Below are 25,142 nucleotides of genomic sequence, written 5' to 3'. Positions count from 1 at the left end.
TCCTGTAGGGGTTTGAGAGAGATGAGGACTATGGAGAGATCTGGGGAAGAATCACATAAGAAGTTTGACAAGATTTACCTCAACAGCAGGAGCTACTCGTGGCATCTTCCATGCAACTGCCAAGTGGCATGGTGTATTCCTCACTGGGCAGAGGTGAGTCACCACTTAAGGGAGATTACTGCTCATTTGATTCCTTATTAATGCTGCATCTCACATCATCCAGATTAAGCTGCTCATTTTACTAAAGACACTGTTGCTGGACATTACTCCAGATGGCTCAGATTGAAATGGTTTGGTTGGTAACTTCAGACCAAGCTGGCATGGTCTAGTGTCGTGGAAACCTCTGCTGGTCCTCAGGGAATGGTATGACCCAAATCAGCACCACTGTGACAGCCAAGACCATCAGGTCCCAGATGGGAAAAGCAGGACACCCATGGATCTGGGTAGAATGCCCTTCGAAGTGTCAGTGTACACTAGACAGGCCAAATAGCTTCTTTCCAAACTGTGGGGATGCAATGTTTGTCCCTTGTCTGCTACGGACAAATATCTAGATTGGTACAGTGCAGTTCCAAATTAACCATGTTTGCTCAGGCGCACAACAGCCAGTATCAGGAATACTGATCAATTCCAGGACATCTTGACATAACAAGTACTTCCAGCAAAGATTGGAGGTAAGACTAGGCTGGAATTAAACTTGAGGGTAGCCATGGGATAGTGAGGCAGATAATGGAGCGAATTTAGTTAGATATGCTGAGAAAACTCATTGTAGTGGATCTTGTAGTGGAAAACATTGCAAAACTTTCAACACAACTGACACTTAGCCAGTAACTGTAAGATTCGCTCCATGGTCAAAGATATGATTCACAGAAAGGAAATGGAGTGAGAGAGACATTCAATTAAGAATTCAGAGAAGAGGACCATGGTTGTAAGGTTGGAGGAAGTTACACAGAGAAGGCGGGTTATGAAAAGTTTACAAATAGAATGGAGATCTGTAAATTGCAACAAATGTAAGTGAGCAAGGAGAAGGGTGATGGATGAAGGGGGTTGGTGTGAGGTAGGGTATAAGTAGCGGAGTTTTAGATCCTATGAAGCAGTGAAACAGCATGGAGATTCTAGCAGCAGAACTGAGTGAATAGCTGAGGTTAAAATAGGTAGTCTTTGTGAAGAGGTGGCTATAAACATAAACTGGGATAGAATGGGATGCCGAAGCTGAGAACTGAACCTTGTCATTTTAAGGTAATGATTACCAAAAAGGTGAGCAAGGTCACCCCAGAATAACTCTTTATTTGACTCCTCTTTTGGGGAAATTATTCAATTTATTTCAATGCTTTTTTTATCAATTGGAACTGGTATTTATCTGGGCAAAATGGATTGTAGCCTTATTGATTGGCATCACCTTTGTATACTGGGATGCTGGAATATATTGTAAGACAGTGATAAGCATCTCCAACTTCTGGTTCATGGATAGCAAGAGAAAACTACGAGGTATTTTCAAGCAGTAGCCTCTCAGTTAGGTTATAGTTGTGAGAAACTCTTTGAGGGATCCATTCTCATGTTGATGTGTCTTTGAATATGTTATCACTTTCAAGTGTGTCAAGTTGCTGGTCTTTAGAACAATTCACTCATCATTTGCTTGTCTCCAGAGAGCTTGAGTATAATTGCCCTGGGCTTGGGCTCATAATTACACACTGGACTAAGCATAGTACTTGGAACTTAGAATCATAGAGTCATACAGCACAGAAGGTCTGACTCATCTGTGCCGACCAAGTTTCCGAAACGAAACTAGTCCCATTTGCCTGCATTTTGCACATATTCCTTTAAACCTTTCCTATTTATGTACCTGTCCAAACATATTTTATATGTTGTGATGGTACCTGGGTATCTACCACTTCCACTAGCAGTTCATTCCACATATGCACCACTCTTTGTGCGAAAAGGCTGACCCTCAGGTCCCTTTTAAATCTTTCCCCTTTCACCTTAAATTTATGTTCCCTAGTTTTGAATTCCCCCACCCTAGGAAAAATATAACATCCCAATTCCTATACTCAATGGTCTGAGCAATGAAGGCAAGGGTGCTAAACACCTTCTTACCCACCCTGCCTACCTGTGTTGCAACTTTCAAAGAACTATGTACTTGAAAGCTTATTAAATATAATGCATGGTAGCACTATTTTAAAGGGCACGTTTCCTATAATGGGTACATCTGAGTGAATTTAAAAACCCTCATTTGGCTTTTTTATAAATCCAAACAAATCTGGCAAGAAGTCTGAGCATTCCCTGGAAATTCAAAGGTCAAGGGGTGATTTGATTCAAGTTTTCAACATATTAAGGGGAAAAGGTTAGATAAACACAGAGGAAGGTGAAGGATTTGTTTGTATAGAAGCAGTTTAGCGGTTGTTATGCCAACCTACTGTCCCAGGGGGCAGACAGTGATGCTGCCCGCTGCCAGGGTGCTGTCGGCAGCACACCCCCAACTGTAGCAACAGGATCTGCTACTGGCTGATACCCCTCCTCAGCTACTTTCCCAACTGTTGGCAGACAGGCTCTTAATAAAGTTGGTCCTGGAGTGATAGCCATGTTGAAAGATCTTCTGCAATTTATTCCTCCAGGATATCTGGGAAAACTGCTAACTCTGGGTTTCCGGTCTGAAAACTACTCCTTTCTCTACACATCCCTGAAGGTTTTCCCACATTTGATAATCACAGAATCTCAGGATTGTAATGGTACAGAGGGAAGCCATTTGGTCCATCGTGGCTGCAGTTTCTACTCCCTTGGCCCAATCTCCTGTCCTTTTCCTCATATCTTTGTACACGATTGCCATCAAAACAACCATCCAAAGCTCTGTTGAATGCATCAATTGAACCTCCACCATATTTCCAGGCAATGCAATATATTAAATATTTGCTTCTCAATCACCCTTACTTCTTTTGCATAAATAACAGGGTCATTTATTTTAAAATTTCTGGAACAAAGGTTTGCAACAACATCTGGCCTGTCAGTTTGAAGGGTTTAAACTGCAGGCACTTAAAAAAGGAAGTAATCCTCAACACTGTGTGATTAAACAATTCCATCATGATTGGTGTGTATGCTTCACCTACCCAGCTTGATTCTGTAAACCTTAATACCCTAGAGTAACAGTTTATCTATCAATCAGTCTCCAGCCTCGAAAGCTTTTGAGGAAAAATGTTCAAGATTGCCACGTATTTTTTATGTGAAGAAACGCTCCCTGATTTCATTTCTGAGTCTCCTTGGGCTAATTTTAAGGTTATGCTTCTTTATCTGAGACTTTCCTCCAACCACAGGAATTAGCTGCTCTCCTTTTCTCCTATCGACTTTAAATCATGCTAAACATCTCAATTAGATCATCTCTGAACCTTAATCTGTGGTTTTCATCTCAACCAGGAATCAACTTTTAGACTAATTGATCACTTGAGGGCAATAGAGAATGATAACTCCTGTACAGCTGAGCAGCCTGATGACAACTCGACACAGGCAAGCCAGGCGCAGAATGTAGTGTACAAGGATGACAGCGAGCAGTGTTTCATGATCTGGTCCCTGCCAACCTGCACTCTCTTCAATCTTCTCTGCTGTAGCAATCAAGGTGGAAAACACATTCATCTGTGTAGCTTCTCTCCCACAGTGCCGAGCATTCATTCTCATTAAGTATTCCCATCTGGTAAGTCTCATGAATGCTGTACTGGAAGGATAGAAAGAAAGAACAAACAAAAGCACAATAGAATGGAAGAGAAAAAGAAAGGTGTACACCTGTATAGCTACTTTAAGGACCATTGCAGGTCTCAAAGCACTTTGCTGCCATTGAAGTATACCTGAAGCATAACTACTGTTGCAGCGTAGAAAACATGGTAGTGTACAACAAGCTTCAATAAACAGCACTGTGATGATGACCTGATAATCTGCTGATTGAAGGATAAATATTGCCAAGGATCCTGAGATAACTCGACAGCTTTTCTTAGATAAGTATTGCATTTTGGAAAGGCAAATCAGGGCAGGACATATACACTTAATGATAGGATCTTGGGGAGTGTTGTCAAACAAAGATATCTTGGAGTGCAAGTTCATACTTCCATGAAAGTGGAGTTGCAGGTAGACAGGGTAGTGAAGATGATGTTTGGAACACTTGCCTTTATTGGTCAGTGCACTGAATATAGGATTTGGGATGTCATGTTGTGGCTGTACAGGATATTGGTTAGGCCATTTTTGAAATACGGTGTTGAATTCTAGTTGAAGATGTTGTTAAACTTGAAATAGTGCAGAAAGGATTTACAAGGAGGGTTTGAGCTATAAGGAGAAGTTGAATAGGCTGGGGCTTTTTTTTTGGAGTATCGGAAGCTGAGGGGTGACCTTATTGAGATTTATAAAACCCTGAGGGACATGGATAGGGTGAACACCCAAGGTCTTTTCCCTAGTTGTTCCCAAAACTAGAGGGCATAGGTTTAAGGTGGGGGGGGAAACATTTAAAAGGGACATAAGGAGCAACATTTTCACATGGAGGGTGGTGTGTGTAGGGAATGAGCTGCCAGGGGAAGCTGGCACAACTAAAGCATTGAAAAGGCATCTGGATAGACATATGAATAGGCAAGGTTTAGAGGGATATGGGTCAAATGCTGGCAAATGGGACTAGATTAATTTAGGATGTCTGGTCATCATGGATGAGTTGGATGGAAGGGCCAGTTGCCATGCTGAACAGCTCTATGACTTTAGTGCCACGTCATTCTTTACGCCCACATGAGAGGGCAACAGGGCCTTGATTTAATGTCTCATCCAAAAGACAGCATCTTCAACACTGCAGCATTTTTTCAGTACTGTTTTGCACGTTAGCCTTGATTTTTGTGCTCAACCCCTAGTGTGGGGTTTGAACACAATCTTTTGACTTAGAGGCAACAATGGTACACAATTGAAACTAATGGAAGGCCAAGAAGCGCTTTTGGTTAATTCACAAAACAAGATGTCTTCATAAAGGCGGAAGAATAATTCTGTAAAATTCAGCAATACAGAATTGTTTTCAGGATAGCTAACACTAAGTAGGCAATTTATCCTGAAACAACCTAGTCATCCAAAGAAGCTGAGTGGTAAGAAAGTCTGAATGTGCATCACTGCATTAAAAACTTCCGTTGTGAAAGCTGTAATGCTTCAAAGTCATGGCTCAGGTCTGCACTGTTTAATTTTTAATTATATCTAAAAGCCAAAGAGTACTTCTTGTCCTCTTGTGGGAAAATTAGAATTACCGACAGATGCTGAGGAGGCCACAAGTTAGATTCTTATGTCAAAGTCACCATTTTACTCTACCTTTCTGAATTGAAAGTTTATTGAGTCAAATTATTCAATTTTATTAAACTACTATTCCATGTTTTGTAGCTTAGTTCAAACTACTGAACAATTCAACTTTTTAAACAGAACAGATCTAATAGTACAACAGCTAGCCGAGATGATAGCCGAGAGATTTAACAAACTATTAAAAGATCAAAAACATTTCTTTTATGTTGTACATAGGAACATGAAGTGCTGAACAGGGAAAACGGACAGTGAAGAAGGCATTTGGTAGGCTTGCCTTTAGTGGTCAGTCCACTGAGTATAGAATTTGGGATGTCATACCAAGGCTGTACAGGTCATTGTCAAGGCTACTTTTGGAGTACGGTGTGCAATTCTGGGGTCTCTCTGCTGTAGGATAGATGTTATGAAACTTGAAAGGGTTCAGAAAAGATTTACAAGGATATTTCAGGGATTGGAGGGTTTGAGCTATAGGGAGAAGTTAAATAGACTGAGACTATATTCCCTGGACCGCTGGAGGTTGAGGGGCGACCTTTTCGAAGCTTATAAAATCATAAGGGGCATGGATAGGGTAAATAGCCAAGGTCTTTTCCCCAGAGTAGAGGAGTCCAAAGCTCGAGGGCATAGATTTAAGGTGAGCATTTCGGAGATAGTGATCACAACTCCCTGCCCTTTGCTATAGTCGTGGAGAGTGATAGGAGCAGACAGTACAAGGAAGTATTTAATTGGGGGAGGGGGAATTACAATGCTATTAGGCAGAAACTGTAGAGCATAAATTGGGAACAGATGTTCACAAGGAAATGCACGACAGAAGTGTGGAGGTTATTGAGGGAACACTTGTTGCGAGTATCGGATAGGTTTGTCCCACTGAGGCAAGGAAGGGATGGTAGGGTGGAGGAATCTGGATGACAAGGGAAGGGGGGCATCTAGTCAACAGGAAGAAGGAAGCTTACTTAAGGTTGAAGAAGCAACGATCAGACAGGGCCCTAGAGGGTCACAAAGTAGTCAGGAAGGAACTGAAGAATGGATTTAGGAGAGCTAGAAGGGTCATGAAAATGCCTTGATGGGTAGGATTAAGGAAAACTCCAAGGTGTTCTACACTTATGTGAGGAACAAAGGATGGCCAAAGTAGGGTAGGGCCAATCAGGGATAGAGGAGGGAACTTGTGCCTGGGGTTGAAGGAGGTAGGAGAGGTCCTTAATGAATACTTTGCTTCAATATTCACTATTGACAGGGACCTTGTTGTTTGTGAGGACAGTGTAAAACAGGCTGATATACACAAACAGGTTGATGTTAAGAAGGAGGATGTGCTGGAAATTTTGAACAACATGAGGATAGATAAGTCCCCTAGGCCAGATGGGATATATCAAAGATTGCTACAGGAAACGAGAGAAGAGATTGCTGCACCTTTGATGATGGTTTTTGTGTCCTCACTGTCCGTTGGTACCAGATGATTGGAGGGTGGCAAATGTTATTCCCTTATTCAAGAAAGGGAATAGGCATAACCTGGGAATTACAGACCAGTCGGTTTAACATCGGTGTGGGCAAATTATTGGAGAAGATTCTGAGAGACAGGATTTGTGTATATCTGGAAAAGCATATTTTGATTAAAGATAGTCAGCCCTTTGAGAGGGCAGGTCATGCCTCACAAGCCTTATTGAATTAATTGAGGACGTGACAAACACACTGATGAAGGTAGAGCAGTGGATGTGGTGTACATGGATTTTAGCAAGGTGTTTGATAAGGTTCTCCATGGTAGGCTCATTCAGAAAGTAAGGAGGTATGGGATACAGGGGAATTTGGCTGTCGGGATACAGCGATGGCTTTTCCAAAAAAGAGAGGGTGGTGGTTAATAGAAAGTATTCAGCCTGGAGCTCGGTGACCATGATGTTCTGCAGGGATCTGTTCTGGGACATCTGCTCTTCATGATTTTTATAAATGACTTGGATGACGAAGTTGAAGGGTGGGTTAGTAGGTTTGCCGATGATATGAAGGCTGGTGGAGTTGTGGATAGTGTGGAGGGCTGTTGTAGGTTGCAACAGGACATCGACAGGATTCAGGGCTGGGCTGAGAAGTGGCAGATGGAGTTCAACCTGGAAAGGTGTGAAGTGATTCATTTTGGAAGGTCAAATTTAAATGCAGATTACAGGGTTAAAGGCAGAATTCTTGGCAGTGTGGATGAGCAGAGGGATCTTGGGGTCCACGTCCATAGATCCTCAAAGATGCCACCCTTTGATAGGGTTGTTAAGAAGGCGTATGGTGTGTAGGTTTTCATTAGCAGGGAGATTGAGTTTAAGAGCTGAAAGGTTATCCTGCGGATCCATAAAGCCCTGGTTAGGCCACACTTGGAATATTGTGTTCAGTTCTGGTCACCTCATTATAAAGATGTGGAAGCTTTAGAGGGATTACAGAGGAGATTTACCAGAATGCTGCTTGGACTGGAGGTTGAGGGAGGTAGGGCCTCCAAAATTTATGGTCAGCTGAATCCATGAGAACTGATCAACTAAATATTGCATACATGGTGGTAGTTGTCAGTTCAAACCATTGTGTTGTTTCCTATATTTCCCATCAGTGTTTCTGACAACATCCTGTCTCATACAGGAAGAAAGGTAGGGCTTTTCTCATTTCAACAAAGAAGAATGAGAGGTGACTTGTTAGAGGTGTACAAGATGTTGAGAGGCACAGACGGAATGAATAGCCAGAGACCTTTTCTCAGGGCGGAAATAACTAACACGAGAGGGCATAATTATAAGGTGATTGGAGGAAGGTTTAGGGGAGATGTCAGAGGTAGGTTCTTTATACAGAGAGTGGCGGTTGCATGGAATGCACTCCCAGCAGTGATAGTAGAGTCAGATTCATTAGGGTTATTCAAACGACTCTTGTATACGCACCTGGATAATAGTAAAATGAAGGGTAAGTAAGTTAGTTTGATCTTCGTGTAGGATAAAAGGTCGGCCCAACATCGAGGGCCGAAGGGCCTGTACTGTGCTGTACTGTTCCATGTTCTAAGGGAAAGATTTAAAAGAGACGTAAGGGACACCTTTTTCATGGAGTGTGTGGTGTGTGTATGGAATGTGCTGGCAGAGGAAGTGGTGGAGGCTGGTAAAATTATAACGTTAAAAAGGCACCTGAATGGTTCTATGAATAAGAAGGATTTACAGGGATATGGGCCAAATGCTGGCAAATGGGACTAGATTATTTTAGGATATCTGGTCGGCAAGGATGAGTAGGGCTTAAGAGTCTGTTTCCATGCTGTACATCTCTATGACTCTCTGATTCTAAGAGGTTCAGTTGGGAGATCTGTAATAGGTAAGCATTTATAAATAGAAATTGCTGGAAAGCTTAGCAGTCTAGCAATACCTGTGGATGGAAAGCAAATTTAAAGTTTTGAGACCAGTGATCTGCAGTGCAGGACCAAACCTAATTCCCAAAATTTATGGTCGGCTGAATCCATGAGAACTGATCAACTAAATATTGCATACATGGTGGTAGTTGTCAGTTCAAACCATTGTGTTGTTTCGTATATTTCCCATCAGTGTTTCTGACAACATCCTGTCTCATACAGGCAGGAAGATATTACCATGATCAAGAAGTAAACTACCGAGAAATCAAGGTATCCACCCAGTGCGGAGTGTACATGTTCTCTTCTAACTCACTGACATTAATTCCAGAAAGCATTCCTGCAAGTTGGCAGAACAAAATGTGAGCAGGAACGCTGCTGGAATTTAATCAGAGGAAACAGCCAAAACCAGCCTCTCTACAGTCAGCATTGGCAGGCTTCCTGTGGCTTATACAGTCATGGCCAATTAGACCATTAAGATGTGGAGTTGTCGAGAACCATGTAAAATGAGCCTCAATGCCAGATGACAAATCAAACAACTCCAGATTTCATTGTTGAGTCAGTCCTGTCCATCTCAGGTACTGGATTGTCGAGTCAGCCGCTGAGCTGATTCACTTCAAATTTTCTTGATCCCAAAAGTAGTTAATGTTCTTGAAGTAGGTTATACGAGGTGGGATGTGTGCAACAATGACAGCAATTTCTTATATGACGAGAGCATCATCATTATATTTATTGAGTATCAATGATTCACAATGGAGCTCTCTTCTCGGAATCACATTGAACTAAACAGACTAATCATGTCCATATTATCCACACTACGTCAGTTTCAAGATCTGTGTCATGACTCCTTCACAACCTTCAAAAGCAGTTTCCTAGTGAGTACAGGCTGGTTTTACTAAAGCTCCACTGTCCCATTTCCACCATACTGTGCCAGAAGGCGAACAGCTTGCATGCTACAATTAAATGACAGAAAAGTGAACATCTGACAGATGGGAAGAATATGAATCCAACATTCATGAGGGGAAAGAAATATATCTGCATCATAAATAAATACTCAAGTAGGTGGCTGACTGTTCTAGCTTGTCATTATATGTATTCTTAATGCATCGTGTGACCTTATGCTTTTTTAAGGGGTAAATGTAATAAACCAATGATTTTATATACTTAAATTTGAATTTTTATCTTCCTCCCTATCTCTGCAACTTCTTCTAGCTCTACTACCCTCTGAGAGCATATTATCCTCTATTTCTGACTTCTTTGATATTTCCAATTTCTTCCATTCCTTTGGCTGCTGGCAAGATGCTAATGGGGAACTAGTGAGGCCTGTATAGGAACATCCTCATCAATACCAACTTACATACAGCTAAAGCTGTTAGACATCCTGCATGTTTACTGTGGATATAATATCTGAGGCAGAGGAACAATGCCCTTAAGTGATGGTAAATTAACTACTTAAGGACCTCAATAATCTCAAGGACCGGGTGTTGCCCAATGGCTCCTCTGTCACCTTGTAAAATTTTGGACAGGTTGGGAATGGGGTAGGTGGCAGGAAGGTTACTGCTGGATTTATTGTGCTCCTGCCTTCAAATACACAAGAGGGGAGTGCAGAATCTGGTTTTTAAATAAAATTACTCCTGGATACCTGAGAGGGCAAGCTGCCAAGTTCAAAGTGGATCTGCCCTCCAGGGTCCTTCTAAGTCAATCATAAGTGTTACTGGGCAGTAATTAGGAATGAATCGATCAGATTCATGTCTCTCTCAAGACTAACATGAGCTGTAAAGTTTCCACTCCATTGCACAGTCTGAAATAAGCTAATTTAGTGTGATTTTGAATTTTGGTCTCAGTGTATTAACTTGCACATGTAATCCAAGCTGCCCATCTAGTGCAGAAGTTAGGAAGTTACACATCATCAAAGATGCAGTCCGTTGGATGTGATGTTAAAATTAGAGTCAGGCCCTTCAACAGAGACATTAGAACACATTTCACACAAAGGGTCATACAGAAGCTTGTAAAATCATGCAGGGCACAGATAAGGTGAATAGCAAAGGCCCTTTCCCTGGTGCAGGGGGAGTTCAAAACGAGACGGCACAATTTTTAAGGTGAGAGGAGAAAGATTTAAAAAGGACCTGAGGGGCAACTTTTTCACAAAGAAGGTTGTGGAATGAACTGCCAGAGCAAGTGGCAGATACAAGTACAGTTACATTTAAAAATACATTTGGACAGGTACATGAATGGGAAAGGTTTAGAGGGTTATGGGCCAAAGGCAGGCAAATGGGACTAGTTTAGTTTGGTTTGGGAAACTTGGTCGGCATGAACGAGTTGGACCTTGCTGTTTGACTCTATGACTCTAAGTGTGAAACTTGTTTTTATGAAAAGCAAAATGCAACTCTGTCATTGCAAAACTCCAGGCCAAAGTCACAACTGCATATGGCTTAGTTTTGGCAGCAAGGACCCTGAAATGTAAATAGTCTTTTTCATAGCTCCCCGGACAAGGACACATTGAAGAATTACTTCAATTAGAATTCAGCAATAAAAACATTGCTTTTAAAATGGGATAAATTCTAATCTTTCTGAGATAGCCTTTGGATATAAAACAATCTTGCTTTCACCTCTACCATTTGGTGATGAATTGCATTTCTAAGGGTCTGAATGCCAAATGAAAAAAATGCAAAAAAAAACCATTTAACTGATTTCAGAGGATTATGAGGATTACAAAGATGCCTTTGCCACTTAAAATCTACTCTCCATTGCAACAGAGGGTGACCTAGCTAGCAGTCTGATATGATACATATTCTGGTCACACCGAACCCTACTTACTGATGTACAATATACAGACTAAAGTTACATTTCTGATCATTGGATGGTACATACTTAGCCGATGATACGTATGAACAAAATTAAGTGTAAGCCTTCCTAATGTATATGTTAAGTGCTGCAGAAAATATCTCAGGATTATTCATCACCGGTGTGCATTGTACAGCCATTTGGGTTCTGACAAGGCACTCAGTTCCAGATCTCATTACAGCCTTGCTTCAAATATGGACAAAGAACTGAATTCCAATAATGTGGGGAAAACTGATTGCCTGTGAGTTTGAGGGAACAGTTGATTGAGTATGGCATTAAGGAATGCATGGTGGCTTGCTCAGTGGTTAGCACTGCTGCCTCACAGAGCCAGGGACCTGGATTCAATTCCACTCTCGGGTGACTGTCTGTGTGAAGTTTGCACATTCTCCCTGTGTCTGCGTGGGTTTCCTCTGGGTGCTCTGGTTTCCTCGCACAATCCAAAAGACGTGCAGGTTAGGTGAATTGACTATGCTAAATTGCCTGTAGTATTCAGGGATGTATAGGTTAGGTGCATTAGTCAGGGGTAAATATAGGGTAATGGGGTAGGGGAATGGATCTGGGTGAGTTACTCTTCAGAGGGTTGGTGTGGACTTGTTGGACCAAATGGCCTGTTTTCACACTGTAGGCATTCTCTATGATGAAAACTGAAATCAATGAAGATCAGGGGGAAGCTCTGGAGTCATAAAAGGAAAATGGCTGTGAATATATACAAGGAAATGAATTAGGAGCAAGGGGCCACTTTACCACTTAGTTACTTTAGCATTGTCCACTGTTCAATAAGATTGTGCCTGATGTGATTCTCACCTCACATCCGCATTTCTGACTAAGCCCAATAACCTTTCACCTCCTGCTTCCCAAGAAACTATCTACTTCTGCATTAACAATATTAAGAGAGTCTGCTTCCACAGTCTTTTGAGGAAGTGAGTTTCAAAGATTCTCAATCTCTGAAGAAAAAGTTTCACCTCACATCTGTCTTAAATGGGTGACTGCCCTCTGCATCTCCACCCTGTCAAGACCCCTTTGGATCAAGGTTGTTGGGGACCAGTCCTTTCAATGCCAGGGAATTGCTGAAGGGACTGTCCAGAGCATTAGGCTTATCCATGTTCAGATCACGTTTCCTCCATTGTAAGGTTTCATGATTAGATGTTTGGTGATGATTACACAGTGTTCAATACTCCACATAATGATCTGCATAATGTGAAATATTATGTGCAGTGTGCAAGACTAAGGCAACATTTAATCTTGGGCTGAGAAGTATAAAGTGGTACTTGTCACCAAAGCATCAAATAATGAACATCTCCAACAAGCGAAAATTCAACCTTCCCACCTTGGTGTTCAACATAAAGATCACTGAATCTTGCACCATCATCATTGCTCTAAATGTTCAGCCTTACAGGGTAGTTATGTTTAAAATGTCCCCTTTAACTAGAGACAAAATAAACATCCTGAAATGGAGGTTGGGCAAGTCATGTTAAATCATCTCTCAGTTTGGACAATATGATCCAGTTATCTTGGCGAGGAAAACTAAAACAGCAACTGGATTTTCCATTGACCAGACAGTTATTATTCCAGTATAGATGGGAATTGTGCATGGAGACCCAGTGGAATCATTGCATAGTCTGAAGGAATTGTCAAGAAAATTAAATTTTCTACCTTTATGCTTGGAAACCTCTGAAAGTCTCAATTTAAATCAGAAACTCTGGAAGGTTCTGCGAAATTAAGTAGTTACACAGGAAAAGTTAGTCTATTAATTACACAGTTTAAGTTCTGAGTAAGTACTGACAGACTCCAAACTTATCTCACATACCTGCAGCTACATCTCCTCCAGAGCACTTACACCCCCTAGACCTTTAGACCAGTCAGTAACTCATCTCCTGATCTCATGGCACGATGGAGTCCTCTATGCTTGCTTGGATGAGTGCAGCTCTAACAACAACTTTAGGTGCATCTAAGACAAGACAGTCCACTTGACTGACATCCTATTCACCAGCTCCAACATTCACTTCCCCCATCTCTGCTACATAGTTAAGTAGTTCTACATTATATTCAAGATTCACTTCAACAACTTGCCAAGGTTCCTACCAAATTTACCAGCTCTAACACCAAAAGATTTTGTGTTTAGATTAGATTCCCTGCAGCATGGAAACAGGCCCTTTGGCTCAACAAGTCTACACCGACCCTCCGAAGAGTAACCTACCCCCTACATTTACCCCTCACTAATGCACCTAACACTATGGGCAATTTAGCATGGCCAATTCACCTGACCTGCACACCTTTGGACTGTGGGAGGAAACCGGAGCACCCGGAGGAAAGCCAGGCAGATATGGGGAGAACGTGCAAACTCCACACAGACAGTCACCAAAGGCAGGGATTGAGCCTAGGTCCCTGACACTGTGAGGCAGCAGTGCTAACCACTGAGCCACTGTGCCACCTCACATTGCAAAGAACGAAGGTAGCAAACATACAGGAATATTTCCATCTGGAAATGTCCTTCAATGCCATACACTATCCTTCGCTGTCCTTATCACATGATGCTGGAATTCCCTACCTAACAGTACTGTACATATATTCACATAACACAGAGAGTAACAATTCAAGAAGGTGGCTCACCTCCAGGTTCTGAAGAGCCATTAGATATGTACCAATACATAGCGACTTTGTCAATGCTGCTCATGTCCCATAAACAATTAAAAAAACGTGAAAAGTGGGGGTCAATTCTTTATCAACCATGAACTTAGAAATGATGTTCTCCTCATGTGCAATGCTCAAATATGTAGGAACATTAATCTAATTTGTTTGAGGTCCAGTGCTTTTGGGGTCCTAGACACAATAGGGTTCAAAGACTGCCTCATGATTTCTGTGCGGGGCTTTGCACAGTTATTTGTAATGGACTGCTACTAACACAGACATTTTCCATAGCCCTATACAGCCTGTTTGCCTGTTAATTCCCTCCCCTTCATGATGTATCCCATGTGATATTAGGCCATCGATATCTACAGCCTGTCATATTATTCCTGTCTGTGTGACTCGTTAATGGATTTCTTTGAGTCTGAAGGCTCTCTATTCAAGTTTCTCTCATTCATCCTTGTATAGACAGCACTATGACAGTGGATGCCTGCTCCCCACTGGGTATGGAGGCACTTTAAAGGTTTCCAGTCTGAACATCAAGTTCCTAATATCAGACCACAACACCCACTCCCGTCTTACCTGGGGATGGTTCCTCTCTCATCACTTCCATCTCCTTTGAATTTTCTTTTTGCTTTCTTTGCCCAAATTGTCGCCATCTTTGTGCAATACAGTTTATGAGTGAAGGCGGTGGAGTTCTGCACTCAACTTCAGAGGGAGCATTCTGTGCAGTCCCTGAGAGCCCTTAGGAATTATTCCTTTCTAGTAATGGAAGTTGTAATCCTTGCTTTCATGCAGTGACCACCTTGTTAACTAAGAGCCCTCAAACAGCATAGCCTTTATTGTCATATGCACTCAAATGACTGCAGGGAAAAATTTGGAATGTCGCCTCTTTGGTGGGTTGAGCTTCGGCAGGGCAGCGTGGACTTGTTGGGCCGAAGGGCCTGTTTCCACACTGTAAGTAATCTAATCTAATATCTAATATCTTAGGTAGAGGGTACCTGGATACAGATACTTTAAGTGTTTGTTACAGAATTGAAAGAGTGAAAAACATAGTCTAGCATAGGAATACAAATGTATAAAAAGTACTCCAATTAATCAAAGTCCAGAATAAGAATAAAAAGTATCTTTAAAAGTACTCAAATTTTTGTGCTTTTCACTGAGTCCGTGCCCGCTGGGCTTCAGAACGTGATGCCATGCTGCCTCCACGCACTGGCCTTCAGTCTGGGATTTGCCTCTGGGACTCGTTCCTCAAGCCATCCTGAGCTTGGACTGACTTGCACCCTGGGTTCTGGGAGTCGCCTCCTATGTAGGCATAATCTCCAACTTGTTTCCCGCTCCGGATTGCCTCCATTCTCTCCGGGTGGGTGTGTGTGTGTGTGTGTAAAGAAAGACAAAGGAAGAGGAACTGGTGAAGCAGAGGAGCTCCAGCTGGAGCATCCTACTCTACCGCCATCTTGCATACACCATATCGACACAGTACAGACAAAGGAGACTGGTGGCACAAACTTCTTGAAGCAACCCTTACCTTTTGCCACATACTGGAAGAAGCGACAGATACTATAAGGTGCCAGGAGTGGCAATCTAGGCAAATTTTACATAAATAATTTGTAGCAGTTAAGTGCTCCATTTTACTAAACCAAAATTCCTATCAGTCACAATTCAGCACAGCATTGTGCATTATAAATCAGTTTCCATCTTCCTTTTATGTTCTATTCCCATTGAAATAATGTCAACATTCCATTTGCTTTCCTAACCATTCACTATATCTGCATACTAACCTTTTGTTATTCATGTAGAAGTATGATCTTCAATCTCTGTTAATTTAAATTGTCCACTGCTTTTCTTTACTACCTGCCAAAGTGGAAAGTTAATATTTTCCGATATATACTCCGACCTATCCTGTTGTCTTCAACAAATTCAGCTACCATTCATTCAAAGTCATTAATATAGTTTGTAAATAGTTGAGGCCCTAATACTAATTTCTCAGGCACTCCACAAGTTACAGGTTGACTAACTGACAAGAACCCATTTATCCATACTCTTCACTTTCTGTTAACTAACCAGTCCTTTATTTATAATTTTATGTTAGTCCCTACACTTTAAACAGTTATTTTGTACACAAAACTTTCATGCAAAACTTTATAAAATCAAAGTACAGCACATCTACACATTTACCTTGCTTTACATTGCTTGTTACCTTGAGGACCTCTAATAAATTAGTTAAATGTAATTTCCTTTCTCCAAAACCACGTTGACTCTACATGATCCCATTATGATTTTCAAAGTATTCCACTATATCCTTTTTGACAGTGGGTTCTAGCAATTTCCCTATGACAGACGTTAGGCCAACTGGGAGAAAGTGAGGACTGCAGATGCTGGAGATGAGAGCTGAAAAATGTGTTGCTGGAAAAATGCAGCAGGTCAGGTAGCATCAAAGGAGAAGGAGAATCGACGTTTCGGGCATAAGCCCTTCTTCAGGAATGAGGAGGGTGCGCCATACAGGCTAAGATAAAAGGTAGAGAGGAGGGACTTGGGGGAGGGGCGCTGGGAAAGTGATAGGTGGAAGGAGGTTAAGGTGAGGGTGATAGGCCGGAGAAGGGTTGGGGGCAGAGAGGTCGGGAAGAAGATTGCAGGTCAAGAAGGCGGTGCTGAGTCTGAGGGTTGGGACTGAGAAAAGGTGGGGGGAAGGGAAATGAGGAAGGTGGAGAGATCTGCATTCATCCCTTGTGGTTGGAGGGTTCCTAAGTGGAAGATGAGGCTTTCTTCCTCCAGACGTCGTGTTGCCATGGTCTGGCGATGGAGGAGGCCAAGGACCTGCATGTCCTTGGCGGAGTGGGAGGGGGAGTTAAAGTGTTCAGCCACGGGGCGGTTGGGTTGGTTGGTGCGGGTGTCCCAGAGATGTTCTCTGAAATGTTCCGCAAGTAGGTGGCCTGTCTCCCCAATGTATAGGAGGCCACATCGGGTGCAGCGGATGCAGTAAATGATGTGTGAAGAGGTGCAGGTGAATTTATGATGGATATGGAAGGATTCCTTGGGGCCTTGGAGGGAAGTGAGGGGGAAGGTGTGGGCGCAAATTTTGCAATTCTTGCGGTTGCAGGGGAAGGTGCCGGGAGTGGAGGTTGGGTTGGTGGGGGGTGTGGACCTGATGAGGGAGTCGCGGAGGGAGCGGTCTTTCCGGAACGCTGATAGAGGAGGGGAGGGAAATATATCCTTGGTGGTGGGGTGTGTTTGAAGGTGACGGAAATGATGAAGGATGTATCTGGAGGTTGGTGGGGTGGTAAGTGAGGACCAGTGGGGTTCTGTCCTGGCCAACTGTTAGTCCAACTGGCCAATAGTTTCTTGCTTTCTACCTCCTTTCTTGAATAAAGGTATAGCATTTGCTATTTTCCTATCAGCTGGCAAGGAATTTTGGAAGGTAACAATCGTTGCATGTATTATCTTTGCAGCTACTTCTTTTCAGACCCTGGGAAGTAGACCATCAGGTCCTGAGGACTTGTCAGCCTTTATGTGGAATAGGTTTCCCAGTGCCTGTGGTGATGGTAATTGTGTTAGGTTCCTTTCGCCCTTTCACCTCTTTTAATCTATTTTTATATTTCGAACTAGCTTTTAGTCATATTGCAATTTCTACCTTTTTTTTACTTCTTTGCTGGTTCTTGAATCTGTCCAATCTTTTGACGTACTACTAATTTTTGTACTTTTGTACAGTGCTTCTTTCAATTTAACAACACGCGAACAAGGAATGAGGAACACTCAGTGCTTTGAATCTGCTTCTCTATTCAAGAAGATCTTGCCCGATTGGATTTTAACCTCAATTCTATATTTCTTTTTATCCCCAATAATCTTCCATTCACTTGGTAATCAATAGTCTATCTATGTCTGCCTTAAAGATTCTGAATTCACTGTCTTTTGAGGAAGGGAGTTCCGTCTCAACGCTTTGAGAGAAAATGTTTTCTCATCTAATTGGTGATTCCCTTATTTTCAAACTATGATTCCCCATTCTAGATTCTTCAAGAAGAGGAGACATCCATCCAGTCAAATTCCCTCAGGATTTTGTAAGTTTCAACTAAGTCACCTCTGACTCTACTAAACTCAAGGATACAGACTTAGACTGTCCATCCTTTCCCCATAAGACAATAGGCAGAGATGGAATCCAGAGAGAGAAAGAGAACCTCAGTGAGGGAGAAAAAGGCATGGGTGATAGTGCGCGCAGGAGTAAGTAAAGCTGATAATGGGGACCATAAGTAGGTGAAAATGGGTCAGCTGTGTTGAAACTGGGTCATCTAATAGCTAGGCCCAGGGTGTTGGGTTGGGTAAATAACACGGAAGGGAGTAGTCAAGCTCTAAAATGTTGAACTCAATAATGAGTCGTGAAGGTTGCAGGGTCTCCAAGCGGAAAATGGGGTGCTGTTCTTCCAGCTTGCACTGGAGTACTGCAGCAGTCCTGAGATAGAGGCTGGCCAGGGAACATGGTGATGTGTTGAAGTGGCAGACGGCCGGAGGCTTCAGGGTCATTTTTGTGGATAGATCGCAGGCGCTCTGCAAAGCGGTCACCCAGACGGTGTTTCATCTCTGCAATGTAGAGCAGACCATTTTGTAAGCAGCGAATACAGTAGACCAGACTGAGTGAAGTGCAGGTAAATTGCTGCTTCACCTGGAAGGTGTGTTTGGAGCCTTGGATAGCGAGGAAGTAGGACATTAAAGGGCACGTGTTGCACATACTGTGATTGCATGAGATGGTGTGGGGTGGTGTGGGGAATGGAGGAAAAGTGGACCAGGCTGACAAGGGAGGAGCATTCATCCCATCTTGCTTACTTAAATAACAGAGTCATAGAGGTCTACTGATTATTAAAAGGCCCATCGGTCCATCGATTCCACACTGGTCAAAAACCTAGCACCTACCTATTCTAATCCCATTTCCAGAACTTGGCTCTTGTCCTTGTATGCCTTGGCATCGCAAGTGTAGATCTAAATACTTCTTAAATTCTATGACGTTTGCTGCTCCAGCACCAATAATCCTGAAATCATTGACTTTGGGGTTATACCTTTTAATTTAGTCCCTAAGAAATGATACTCCCTAAGCAGAAAATCATTGCAATGTCATTGATATCTAGGTGGCCTACAACAACTGGATTCTCTGCTTCCTGTTAACATTTAGCCCTAGCCACATGCTGTGAACTTTGGAACCATGTGGACAACAGACCATTGTGGATCCTCGCTGTTGGTAATGGAGAACTGTGTCTCTCCCCCATCCATTACAGCCCCTGCATCTATGTCTCTGACTTACTACCCTCGTGATTCTACCCCTGACTCACTGTCCCCCCATGTCTCTCCCCCTTATGTTACTGCCCAGAATCAGAAATCATCCGATACCAGGTTATAGTCCGACAGCTTTATTTGGACATGATTTGGAAATGCGGTGCTTCCAATGAAACCTGTTGGGCTATAACCTGGTGTTGTGTGATTTTTAGTTTTATTTGCAATCACGAGCTTTCGGACTGTAGCCCCAATGTCAGGTGAAGTGAGAGGTAAAGCATGCAGAACACAGAAATTACGGGCAGAGAGATCAAAAGGTCATACAAATGCTGAGTGAAGTGTCGAATAATAAGTTTCTCCAGGTGTCCGAGAGTTTTAGACAGTGTGAATAAAGAGTAAAGTGACTCTCACTTTCTAACACTCTTGGTCACCTGTAGATATGTATTATTCAACACTCCACTCACACCATTTGTGAGACCTTTTGATCTCTCTGCCCAAACATTCTGTGTTCTGTGTGCTTCACCTCTCACTTCACCTGTGACTTCTGACTTTGTCTACCCCAGTCCAACATTGGCACCTCCACATTATGGCAACTCTAAACAGAGATTAGGGATTCCAAAGTAGCAATAATGGGTCTTTAAAACTTAAGGGCAGATTGTGATATGGTATTAATAATTGGAAGAAATCAAGTGTTAAGAGCTATCAGTTTGTTGTGTGTAGAAATTAGAGAAGTTGGGATTGTTCTCCTTAAGGCAGACAAGTCCGAGGGGAATGTTAATGCAGGCATTTAAAGTCACATTGAGCTTGCAACAGCATGACAGTTACAACTGTGTGGCTTGCTTGTTGTTCCCAGGTTGAACTAGGATCCCCAAGAACATCACATTAATTCAAATTCAGCTGACTTTCTAAAAAAGGCAAAACTGACTTGAAATGTCTCAAGATCCAGGCAGTATTTTTTCTTCAGTCAACCGGAGGGAGCAATAAGACAGTTGGATTTAACTGTGGGATGCATTACTGTAGGCTATCAACATTAAAAGAATGATTCGAGCTAACATTTGTTCTGACACTCAGTGATACATAACATTTGAAATTACTTGGCATAATAATAAAATATGTAAATTTCCTGTTTAAAATGCCAGCTCGAGGCTTATAGCATTTCAGCATTAAAGGTTATCTTGCATCCGGTCATTCTGATGATGATGAGCAGGGTGAGGTGACAGCAGTGCTTAGACAATGGGCTATTTTCACTCCAGCTGTGACACCAGTACACCACATTGTTGGGGACAACTGAAAATATTATTTGGCCAATAGAAGGTGGGAAATTTTAAAAAGTCATGGCTTTCAATAGACTGCGGTGCATGTGGCATTAAGGTGGTATTGAAGTTTTCCAAAATTGATATGCCAATATTGGAGTCAACATTCATTTAGTTATGCTGTCTCTTAACAAGTCAGATTTTGTTTTGCGGTTATATTGTTTTCCATGAGTGTAACAGGGCATAAACTGTAAACTACCATCTTGCGCTGAATCTTTGGGCCAGGCATGATTGAGAATATTGTTGACAAGGGCCCAGAAGTAACAGTGCTAACATTTCAGGTCCTGTTTCCAACATTGGCCATTTCAGCTGAGGCAGGTTCTGGATCCAGCAGGCCCACCTGCTTCCCACAAAGCAGTGAGCTATTTAGATTTGTTAAGAGACTTGCTAACAGCACTGAAAGGCAGCTGACTGAAGGATTTTCCAACCTGACCCTTTAGAAATGGGCATCTGATGGGGTGCAGCTTGTCAGCTTTCTGTGCTTGCCTGGGCATGGATGCAGCCATAGGAGCCCTGAAGATAATTATAGGTAACACCAAAGCATGTTGTAGAAGCTGTATCAGAGTATCAGAGGAAGGAACATTTTCGATTAGCAATTTTAAATACAACTATAAAATGTAGGATCATTTAATCAGCAGTTTAAATAGTATCTTGAATTCAGTGGATTTCGGTGACAAGGACGAATGCCCTTGAGTAATTGCTGGTTGCACACTTTGATATTGAATCTGGTTGAGGCTTTCTGGTACTTTAGGGTCCTCAGCTTTCACATATGCCTCCAAGTAGAAGAAACAACCTGCATTTATAAAGCACTCCTTAAGGCCGCCAGATGTCACAAAGCGCTTTACAGTCAGTGAAGTACTTGAAGTGTAGACACTGTTGTCACAAGGGCTGTATAGTAACCAGCTTGCTCGCAGCAAGTTCCTACAAAAAGCAAAGTGATAGTAACCAAATAACTTTTTAAGACATTTTTCAAAATCATGGCCATTTCTGCTTGAGTGGTACTCAGTATAATGTCTCATCTGAAGGATGTCATCTCAAACAGTGCAGCACTCCTTCAGTACTGCAATGGGAGCTCAATCTTGATTCTTGGGCTCAAGCCCTGGAGTGAGACATAAGTCCAAAACCTTGTGATTCAGAGTCGGGCCAGTGGGCAAATTTTGATACCTTGCTTCAGCCGATAAGCTAATCTCGAGAATCAACAATGCTATATTCAACTTTGGTGTTGCAGAGGGGCATTGCCTGCCCAAGTCTTAGATGGTGGTACAGATGGGTGATCCTAGAGGATCATGGTCCTGAAGGCTGACATGAGCAAATATGTGACAGTTCAAGGGCACTCTCCTGTCAAGAGAGTTTGTAGTCTACAAATTTGGAAAGTTTCGAGACTTACCAAATATCATCCCATAATTAGCAATGAAACCGAGTCGCAAAAATGCTGGTGCATACTGTGGAAGTGGCTGGTATAATATTGCATCCAACCTACAAGAGGAAGGAACCTGGACATGAACTGGGACATCCTCTCCAGGTTACCAATGAACTGCTGTGGTCACTAAACCACCCATACTCAGCATTATCAACATTGTTTTGTCACTGGGGGGAGGTGGAATCTTTGACAAGTGTGTGCAGGGCGTCATGACCAGGTGAGGATGGAGAGGATTCCTTAACAGCAATAAAATGTGGGAACAGCAGCTCAAACTTCAACATTGATCATGTTACCCTATACACACTTGTTAACGATTCTACCCCTACATAACATAACAATACTGGTATTGCTGAGGTTGGATGGTTTTGTGATCCTCCACAGCACAGCAAGTTAAAGGGAATTGATTGGAGATTTTTAAAGAGTAATAAACAGACATGAGAGTTTGATTGATAATTTTGGCCTGATACCAGTCGTGAATACCCCTAGGGAGTCACTGCTGTGACATCTGTTGTATGTATACATATGTTACAGTAGAGTGAGAATGCAACTTGGCATGGGAGCACAATGTCACAGTACATAAGAAACAATAAAAGAAATTAAATCAGCTATGAAGCTTATAAACAATTTCAAAAGTATGTGGACAAGTTGGAGTGGGCAAATCCATTTTCTCATTTACTTCATTAACCTAATACCTTGTCAGCTCTGCACTCCTCTCCTCCCAGCCCTTCACTGCAGCTCCAATTGGTTCTAAGATAATTTCAGGGGTATTCCTCCTGTAGCATGGTGGCTCAGTGGTTAGCATCGCTGCCTCACAACGCCAGGGACCTAGGTTCGATTCCACCCTCGGGTGACTGTCTGTGTGGCATTTGCACATTCTCTCCATATCTGTGTGGGTTTCTGCCAAATGCTCTGGGTTCCTCCCACAGTCCAAAGTTGTGCAGAGTAGGTGGATTGGCCATGGTAAATTGTGCAGGCCAGGTGCTTTAGCCATGGGAAGTGCAGGGTTACAGGAATGGGATAGGATAATCTTCAGAGGGTTGGTGTGGACCCGATGTGTCAAACGGCCTGCTCCCACACTGTTGGGATTCAACGATTCCTGTATCTAGGAGCCCAATCCATTAGTTAGTCACTTTTTTGGGTTTGGAACAAATAATTCAACATGGAAAAACATAAGGCAATACATTTTAAAACAAAAACTGTGGAGATGAAATATAAACTAAACAGTAAAGCTCTATAAAGAGCAGAAGAACAGAAATTTAATGGTTATTTCAAATCAATAAAAGTGAAAGGTCAAGTTGACAAAAGTGAATAGAATCTTAAATCACAGGTTACTTACCAAACCTATAACCTATTCAGTTCAAAGGCATCGTTAATATAAAACATACTCAATTATTGTTTAGGGCACTGTTAGGCTATGATGTTAATTTGGATGCCTTACTTTGGGAAGCACATCAATGTCATGGACTGGGCTTTAAAAGAGGTACAATAATGTATTAGCAGGATTGAGAGGCACTGGCTGTGAGGAAAGGCAAGAGATCCACTGGAGCCATTCACAATTTAAACAGGGTTTTCATCAAGCAACTCAGTCAAAAAAAAACAATGACTATTGACCAACTTGAAGGCACCCAAATCTCCACAAAAAGAACATGGAGAAAAGGTAGCAATTGTTTTAGCTCAGAAGGTTAATATCAGAAAGAATGGTGGAAGCAGAATCCATTAATGTTTTGAAAGAAAATGAAATTGATAAACATTCCAAGAAGATAAAATATAACTGAAAGGCTATGGAATCAAGCAAGGAAATGGGAGTTAGTGAAAAACCCTTTCAAAACATTGGTGCTTTCATTCCATAAAATTATATGATCTTACCATCAAACCAAACCATTATGGGCAATGGTTTCAGATGTCAGAAAGCTTAAGACTGGCATTATAACCTCTTCAAATCTGCCTTATGATTTTTTTGGGCTTTTCCCTGGAAATCCAAGCACCACAGTGATGTACAAGTTAGGAGAATTCTTACTGCCTGCAAAATCTCTGGTGCAGAAACAGTCTGCAGAATCTCAACCAAGCAAATGTGAGGAGAGGATTTATGGAGTAGAAATCTTTTGTGGAAGAGTGCTTTGGCATTTGCCTAAGCTTAGTGCTTTTCTAAGTAGCCAGGATCCCCTTTACAAAGCCTTAAAATTTTCCATTAACAAGAGCAACGGGAAGTCACTATCTGATACTTTGGGTGTCCTAAAAACAGTAATCTAAACTAATGGTGCCAGGAAGTGTTTATCACACATATGCGAGGTAATGCTGGTCAACAAATTGGTTAATATTAAACTAAAACATGGAAAATGAGAATAGGAAAGGCCATTGAGCTTATCAAAACCTATTTCTTCAGTAGTCCATCTTATCCCATTGAATATTTTGCCTCTAATCATCAACACTAATGATTTTAACTCCATTATTTTGACTGGTAGGTGCTTCAAAACACATCACTTGATACTGTGATCCTTTAGCATTTTTACGATTTCTGTTCGATGCTCCCTGTGATTTTACAAACGGATTCTTCTAGACATTTATTAGGCTACTTTGTTTTCCTGACATTTTTTATTTTTACCACAATAATAATGCATCCTGTGCTTTTATGGCTTTTGCATTCTGTTAACTCCCTCATCCTTCCGTACTATATATTTCCCTCTGTCGTGTCTGTTGGGTACCTTGTCTTTGTCTCAAATTAAAAAGAACAATATGGCAAATGGATAGAGCAACCTGATGATAACACAGATAGCTAACAGTGCTATTTACCTGTGTTGCAATCATATAACCTGAGACTTGAACTGAACTCATCAAAATAATACTTTCCTAAGAATATCTCTGATTAGTTTTAGTCATAATCTGAGGGTCTGAAATATTCAAATAGGAACTAACTTGCAGTGATATTGAGATCAAGATTGCATTTATTATAATTCACGAGATCCCACACATACTAGAGGTGCCACATTACTGATTTCTGTTGTCTCTTCTTCTTTTCCCAAAACTAAATTAATTACCAATCTGGAGGTTCACTACC

At 41.9% G+C, this 25,142-nt stretch overlaps 1 protein-coding gene across 14 annotated transcripts in view; it reads right to left on the bottom strand.

The window, feature by feature from the left end:
* Positions 1-25,142, bottom strand: part of srrm3 (serine/arginine repetitive matrix 3) — a 779,036-nt gene that overhangs the window by 107,935 nt on the left and 645,959 nt on the right. The gene's annotated exons all lie outside the window — the stretch shown is intronic.

This window comes from Chiloscyllium punctatum, chromosome 19 (genome assembly GCF_047496795.1).
Source record: "Chiloscyllium punctatum isolate Juve2018m chromosome 19, sChiPun1.3, whole genome shotgun sequence".
Classification (NCBI taxonomy): domain Eukaryota; kingdom Metazoa; phylum Chordata; class Chondrichthyes; order Orectolobiformes; family Hemiscylliidae; genus Chiloscyllium; species Chiloscyllium punctatum.
The sequence above is the reverse complement of the archived record's forward strand: the minus strand, read 5'-3'. Positions and strand labels throughout refer to the sequence as shown.